Source organism: Dipteris shenzhenensis, chromosome 1 (assembly GCF_047967505.1).
Source record: "Dipteris shenzhenensis isolate YYH24624 ecotype China chromosome 1, Dip_SZ_1.0, whole genome shotgun sequence".
NCBI lineage: Eukaryota > Viridiplantae > Streptophyta > Polypodiopsida > Gleicheniales > Dipteridaceae > Dipteris > Dipteris shenzhenensis.
In genome coordinates this window covers 10208896-10216254 of record NC_141596.1, presented here as the reverse complement: position 1 = coordinate 10216254, position 7359 = coordinate 10208896, and the positions used below count along the sequence as shown (strand labels likewise).

The 7359-nt window shown below is 41.8% G+C and overlaps 1 pseudogene; it reads right to left on the bottom strand.

Moving 5' to 3' along the window:
* Positions 1-580: 580 nt before the first annotated feature.
* LOC147905353 (uncharacterized) lies at positions 581-2267 on the bottom strand (annotated as a pseudogene).
* Between the last annotated feature and the right edge of the window lie 5092 nt (positions 2268-7359).

Sequence of the window (7359 nt, the reverse complement as noted above, 5' to 3'; positions counted from 1 at the left end):
GGCTCTGATTTCTGCTAATACTAACAACGTTGGTTGTGGAGCTATTCAATATAAGGGCTCATAAAGTCATCATGGCACTACATTGAAGGGGATTTATCAAAAACCAAGTGGTGCACCTTAAAAGTGGATTACAAAAAATTGAGCGAGGACAAAAAAAGAAGCAACAGACTTCAAGCGAAGAGAATTTAAACTACACCGTATAATAAAATGCATGTTATAAGTCAGTGCCATCAGACGAAAAGCAATTCCAGGTAGAGGGAAGACATGTGCTAGCTTAGAACAATAAACACGATTAAGGATGATCTTCAATTAGCCCATGGTTTATCATTAATTCCATGTATTGAGCTTCATGTACAACACGATTACATGCTGCATGAAAAAAAAAGGAAATTTGATATACAACCAAGCAAAGCTAAAAAACACCACCATGCATTGCATGTTAAGGAGCCGTTGCTCAATCAAAGTCAGTAACCAAAGCCAAGGGAGCTCGTAGGGTTGGTGGCGGTGTGACAACATCTTCTTCATCTGTCTTGCTTGATTCGTATTTCAGCTTCTCCTTCTTGGGTAAGTTCCACCCGCTTCACTGCTGGAATGATAGCCAAGTCCATCCTATCCTGTTGCCTCTTTTGTTTGATCCCCCCCATACCAAATGGTGCTTGCTAAGCCACCGCTCAAATGGTGCAAGGTTCCAACCAACCCAAAAGCTGCTATCTTTACAAGGGAGCCTCGGTAGCACGAACTGTGCATATATTGTAACGAATGCTGGTGAGTCCGTCGATGTGGCCATGTTGTAGTCCTGATATTGGACCGCTCCATCATGGATCCCCACTGTGTACCCAGGTAGATGAGTGGGCATGGCAGGTCCACCACTTGAACCACCAACGGTGCTACATTTGTAGCAGCAATATATGGCTTCAACTTTCTCCAGGGCTCCCGGTGAGCAAACCAAAGAGCCATCGTTAAACTCCTGGAAAGTTTCTACTAGCAACTGATATAGCTGAGCATTATTCAATCCCATGAATGAATAAAGGTTTCCAATCCCATGATCAACCCTTCCTTCAATTAATTCTTCATATGCCTGAATAACAAAAGTTTGTGCGCAGGGATAAGAGAATACTACCATAAACTTGTTGTTCCCACACTCCAATTCCACACTACATGGCAATAGTAAATGGTGGATCTCTCCACTTGTCATTGGAAAGAGAGCAATATCTTCATTGTCACTTACAATCACCAATGGCTTCAATGAGCATGTGAAACCAAAGGTATTGAATTCTACACGGCCAACATCAATTCCAAAACATCCCACCAATTCTGAGAAATTGTGTTTTTCAAAATCTAGCATGTTGTTCTCTGCGTACCTCAAGGATAACATCTCCTTTGTAAAACAGTGGCCTGCCGTAAAGGCCAAGGCTTCATGATTGGAATCTGAGGGACATGCAACCCAACATGTGAACACTTTTGCTTTAGAACCTGTGACCATCTTCCCTTTAGCCCTAAACACTGTGTTTAAAATGGTTTCCACTCCAAGTGTTGGATTGTTGAAAAAGGGCTTTGAAGGTCTGGTATTTCTGGGCTGCTCCTTTGTAGCATCAAGGCTTTTGACCTGGTAGACAGTTTGTAAAGTCTACAAAACTGTCTACCACCTTTAAGCGAGTAATCGTCCACACAGGCTCTCTCGACCATACATGTCTCTTCCACTTGAAGAATCTTAGGGACTGGCCTAGATACTTGCCATGAAGATTAACAAAATTAATGACTTGGACATCTGGGCGGATGCCTTCCTTTTCATGAATCTTGGCCCTCATATTGTCTGTAGCCGAGCGGGTCTCCCTGGTCTTGTTATGAGTGTTGGCCTTCACATTCCCGGTCTCCAAGCTAGTCTTCAAATCCAGATTAGAAAAGATGCCCTCGATGCTGATGGCCTTCCCATAACCAATGCCTTCAATGGTGATGGCCTTTGGGTCATCTGAACTGTTGCATTCCTTTTCTTCAATCTTGGCCTTCACGTTGTCAGTATCTAGGCCGGTCTTAACGGTTTGTCCTAGACACGAACCATGAATAAAATGAACATCTGAATGAGGGATACCTTTGTTGTCTTCAAGGGTGATGGTCTTCCCATAACCGATGACCTGATCATCACGTCTCTTGCCTTCACTTTCTCCGTTGACGTCTTCCTTCGCTTGAATCTTGACCTTGGCATTGCAGGTATTGGGGCTCTCAAGAGGAGGAATCTTGGTCTTGACGTTACCAAAGGTGATGGGCATGACGCCTCCCAGGCGAAGCACCAAGTGCAGGGTGCTCTTCTTGTGGATGTTGTAGTCGGCCAAGGTGCGGCTATCGTCGAAATGCTTTTGGCCAGCAAAGATGATCTGTCTCTTTACAACCGCATCCCACACTCGGAAATTTGAAAAGAAACTACTTGTTTACACGTGAGCTCTCTCCATCAAGTTCTGTATTATTAGCCCTACCCAATTTTGCCGTTTTTAAAAACAATTCTATGTTTAGCCCACTCTATGTCGAGAGTTTTAATGGAATCATTAGTTTTGGCTTCAAGATTTATGTTGAAAAGCGAAGGAAAGCTGAAAATGGAAGAAAAGCTCAGCTAAGTGAAGCTATGGACCCTTCCTTTCTAGCTTGATGTCCCTTTATTTTGGCATAGGGCAATGCTCATGCCCTCTTGTTTCTTCCTTGCCTCCACATATTTATATTTTAATATTTTGTTACCAATCTTTGCCCTCGAAGCTTTGTAATTACTTCTTAGAAAGCAAATCACTAGAGTTGGGATGATTACACAAGCTATATTTGTAAGCATGAGTTTTTGCTTTGATTTCTAAACATTTTGGTGTTGCTATGCTAATGTGCTCTTCAACAACAATTGTGTTGGGTCTAACGGTAAATCGGTTCTCGGATTTTCTTTGCTTGATTTTTTGTGCAATATTTGATAGTTCTGATATCACCAACGCGTCTGGAGTAGGCCAAAACCCCCAAATCGACCCTGGAGACACCGAAAACCGACGCCCGGAGGCCTAGGAAAGGGCAAAAATGCTCAAAATGGAGGATTTGCTGGAGCAGGCCTCCAAGCATCGGTTTTCGATGTCTCTAGGGTCGATTTGGGGGTTTTGGCTCACTCCGAACGTGCTGGCGATATCAGAATCATCAAATACTGCATAGAAAATCATCTTTTGAAGATCACGTATGTCAGACATAATAAAAGAAAAAGATTTTGAATATGACTTATTTTATATTTTTACATGGTTTTTAGTATTTTTCCAACATTATGTTGCTCCTCTTCTGATTGGTCGAGAGCCTATTTTTCTAAACCCTAAAAGGCCCCAAAATGAGCTCCCTTTTTTCCTAATAATTAGTTGAACCAAAACTTGAGTAAGTGCAATGGAGGATGGGTTGCCAAGACATAGCTATCCTTGAAGAACTTGACCAAGAAATCCTTGGCAGCCTCATGCAATTCTCCTAGGCTAGGTCTTTGCCATTGTGTTCTCAATTTGAAGTGTTTGCCTATGGACCTGACAAGTTGCTAGAAAGGGAGAATGGATATGGTGCACAAAATATGTTTCAATGACCTTCTAATATTCATGAGGACACATGATGAATACTATTGAAAATTTTGCACCCTCCCTCGTTCTTGGGAACACTTTTTTTCAATAGCCTAACTATCAGCTTACTCTAGCCATCTATGATAAGGGAGTGTCTGAATCGTCAGAATGTGATACATGAGTTTCAAAATCAACAAAGGGACCCTAATCGCATTGTGATGATCTAAATGAGAAAGTGATAAGGGAGTGTAAAAATCATCAGGACATGATACACACATGAGTTTTAGAATCGACGAAGGGACCCTAATTGCATTGTGATGATCTAAACAACAAAGCTATAAGGAAATCTCAGAATCATCATAACTTAATACATGAGTTTCAGATCGATGAAGGGACCCTAATCATGTTGTGATGATCTGAATGACAAGGCAATAAGAAAGTGTTAGAATCATCAGAATGCGATAACGTGAGTTTCAAATCAATGATAAGGGAGTGTTGAAATCATCCGTTTGCGATACATGAGTTTTAAAATTGATGAAGGGACCCTAATCGCATCGTGATGATTAGAACAACAAAGCAAATTTAAAAAACATGAGAGGTCTTGAAATCAACAAAATACCTAGTCGGTAGAGCTTGTAGAGGTCAGAGGAAGTGATCGAGGGTGGACAATGCAAAGATTAGTGTTGTACACACAAAGGAAATGCAGGAGGGAAGGCTGTAAAGGGGGTGGAGGTCAGAGAGAATGGAGACCACGGAAGAGGGTGGAGCTCGTAAATTCTAATGGTGGGAGGAAGAGCCATGGTCTCACTCTTTGCATGCCTATGAGTGAATGATTACTACCTAAAATCAATGAATGATTACAGTCTCACTCTTTGCGTGCCTATCAATGAATGATTACTAACCAAAATCAATTATGATTACTGCATGCATGCAGACTGTAGAAATGACATCAATTTCTACAACCACCATCAATCTCATGAATGTGCATACTAATAAGTATACCATTGTAGCAGACAAGCATTGGCATTGCCTAGTCTCAAATTTTAAGGATAGCCTAGAATTTCATTTTGAATGGCAATTCAGAAGTCATATTTCTAGTTAAGCTATTTTCAATTATTTTCGTAGTGCACTAAAAGAAAATTTTTCCAAATTAGCACTCCTTTTTTAAGGTTAATTTCTCCCTTCTCTAGAAAGGAAAACCCCTTTTGAAGGGCGTTGCAACCTTAAAATTAAGGAACAAGAGATTGCCATTGTTTTACATAAAAATCAATCATGAATTCGCATGCAATGTCCCATCATTCCTTGGTTTTGAAAGCAGTCATGTATTTTATTACATTATTAAGATTCACAGTCCTTGTGCTATCTGGATACTCTCTCCTTATCTGACCATAGAGATCAAAAAATCCATCCCATGTTCTAAGATGAACATCTTATGGATGTTCCATCGATCACCGACCTTGGCACTGACGAAAATGACTACCACTACCACTTAGGCAACGGAAAGTATTGATCTTTACCAGAATAACAAGGAGAATTGTGATGGTCTTGCAAAGTGAAATCCCAACGTAAATTGTGTGATGATTCTAGGGAGAGGCACCAAAAGTCACATGACGTGATGTACTAAATGATGGGGCCTCCAATGAGACCGATAGGTTAGAGATCCAACCCGCTATCCCTTCTTGATCATCGTCACATCAAGTCAATTCTAGGACGGTTATGGAAAAATTTCGAGGAGATCATGATGGTAACTCTGAGATGGCAAATCCAACAGGGGATTTTGTCATGTATGACACCCAAGGTCTCAGGATTGAACATACAAAGAAGAATTGATAGTTGAGCAAGGGCCAGCGTGGTAAGCCCCCTAAGCCTAGCTATATAAAGGACCCAAGAGGCTTTTCCCCAAGCACTCCACTACCCCCCTTCAACACTATGAAAGCCTCATTTCTCTCCCTATGAATTTGCTACAACCTAAGTTTATCATGGTGTAACTATCCTCTCTTGCACGTATTGCATGGGCTCACTAGCCCACAATGCTTAACTAGTCATAGCCACAACTAGAGGAGTTGCAAGATGGGGAGCCAAGGCAGATGGTCCTCTCTACCATGAGACCATATGGCTATTAGATTCACATGAGGCACCAAACGGGATTCCAAGACACATGAGGAGTTGTTTGGCCATAGTAGGAGGCATTGGTGCACTCACATCCTCATGGGCATACCAAAGCCCCCTATTGTGGCAAACGAGACGCGATGCTAGGCAAGCAGCCATGACCAAAGGAGTTGCAGGATGAGGAGTCAAGGCAAAATGGTCTTCTCCACCAAGGGAGCATCATGCTACTAGAATAGCTCACAGCCTACATACTAGGCAAGAAACCTTCAAGCATAGTAGTTTGCACTCAGCACTTAACACTTCTTAATGTTACTACTTAGCACTTAGCACTCTCTAATGCCAGCACTTAGCAATTAGCACTCTGAATACTAGAACTTAGCACTTAGCAATTAGAATTAGCACTGCTATGCTAGGAGTGCTAGCACTTAGCAATGAGGGCTAAATGCTGCTATGCTAGGAGTGCTAGCACTTAGCAGTGAGGGCTAAGTGCTAACTGCTAATAAGTGTGCTAGCAATCCTAGCATGGCAGTCACTAGCAGTCATTTCTATCAATCGGTGACCTTGGCACCAATGGAAATGACTACCACTTAAGCAATGGCCCAATGTTGAAAATGGAATGAGAAGGCTGGTTCTTTGAACTCTCTTACTATCTAACTAGAGGAGATAGTCTCTCGCTCTCTTCAACAAACAAAACACTCAAAAATACGATGCTTCTTTCCTTGCTATCCTCTTTTGCTACCTCTTCCTTGAACCTTCCAGGATCGCTATCCTCTATTTCTACCTCTCCCTCCTAGAGATGGCCAACTACCCATGAACCTTCCAGCAACTATCTTCCTATCTACAAGCCCTTCTAGACGGTATGCAAGCAAAGAACTTGATCATACGAGATGAGAAAGCAAAATGACAAGGATCATACGTTAGGTAGTTGGTTGTTTGATTTGAACTTGCTTCCATTGAATCATGTAACTATTATGCTTATGATATAAGTTTTTGGCTAGACATGGCAGACGCTAGAAGGTGTATTGAGCGAGAATGCAAGGATGAGGAAAACAAGGAGTGCAAGGAGGTGTTGTACAAGTCAGCAAAAGACTCTAAGCAGTTGGTGAGGAGATAATAGACAGCCCAGTGGAAGACTGGCCTCAAGATTTGATGTCCTCTTGTTTTCATGATGCTAGTGGAATAGTGGGGAGCTTGGAGTATCTCTGTGATGCCATTAGTTGCTCCACCAAGACCCGCAAGCTGGTGGGCTTTCAGTTGTGGCGTCTCTAGTGCAATGATTGCTCATGAAAAATCTAGCCGAATGGCTACAACAATCTATGGCTTTCATGATTGCTTCACTTGCAAAGATGGCTACTTCATTCCTAAGTCATAGTTCAGTTAGCCCACTAATGTCGAAGACTACTACTGTTAGGATTTTGAGTGCCAATCTCGACTACCAAGTTCCTTCTTATAGAAGGACCTATTCACGAGATTTGAAGCTGGCTCACAAGATTTGTAGAAAGACTTGCTCACAAGATTGGAAGTGCCATTTATCTCACGTCTTTTATGTTCTGAATCTATGCCAAAGCAAAATCTGTATTAGAGTTGTTCGCTCAACACCATGTCCATAGCCTGAAGAAGCTCTTATGCCACTTAACATCCTAATGGTGGTAGTCTTTGACATGGTTTGCTCAGCACTATTCTCAAATACTACTAC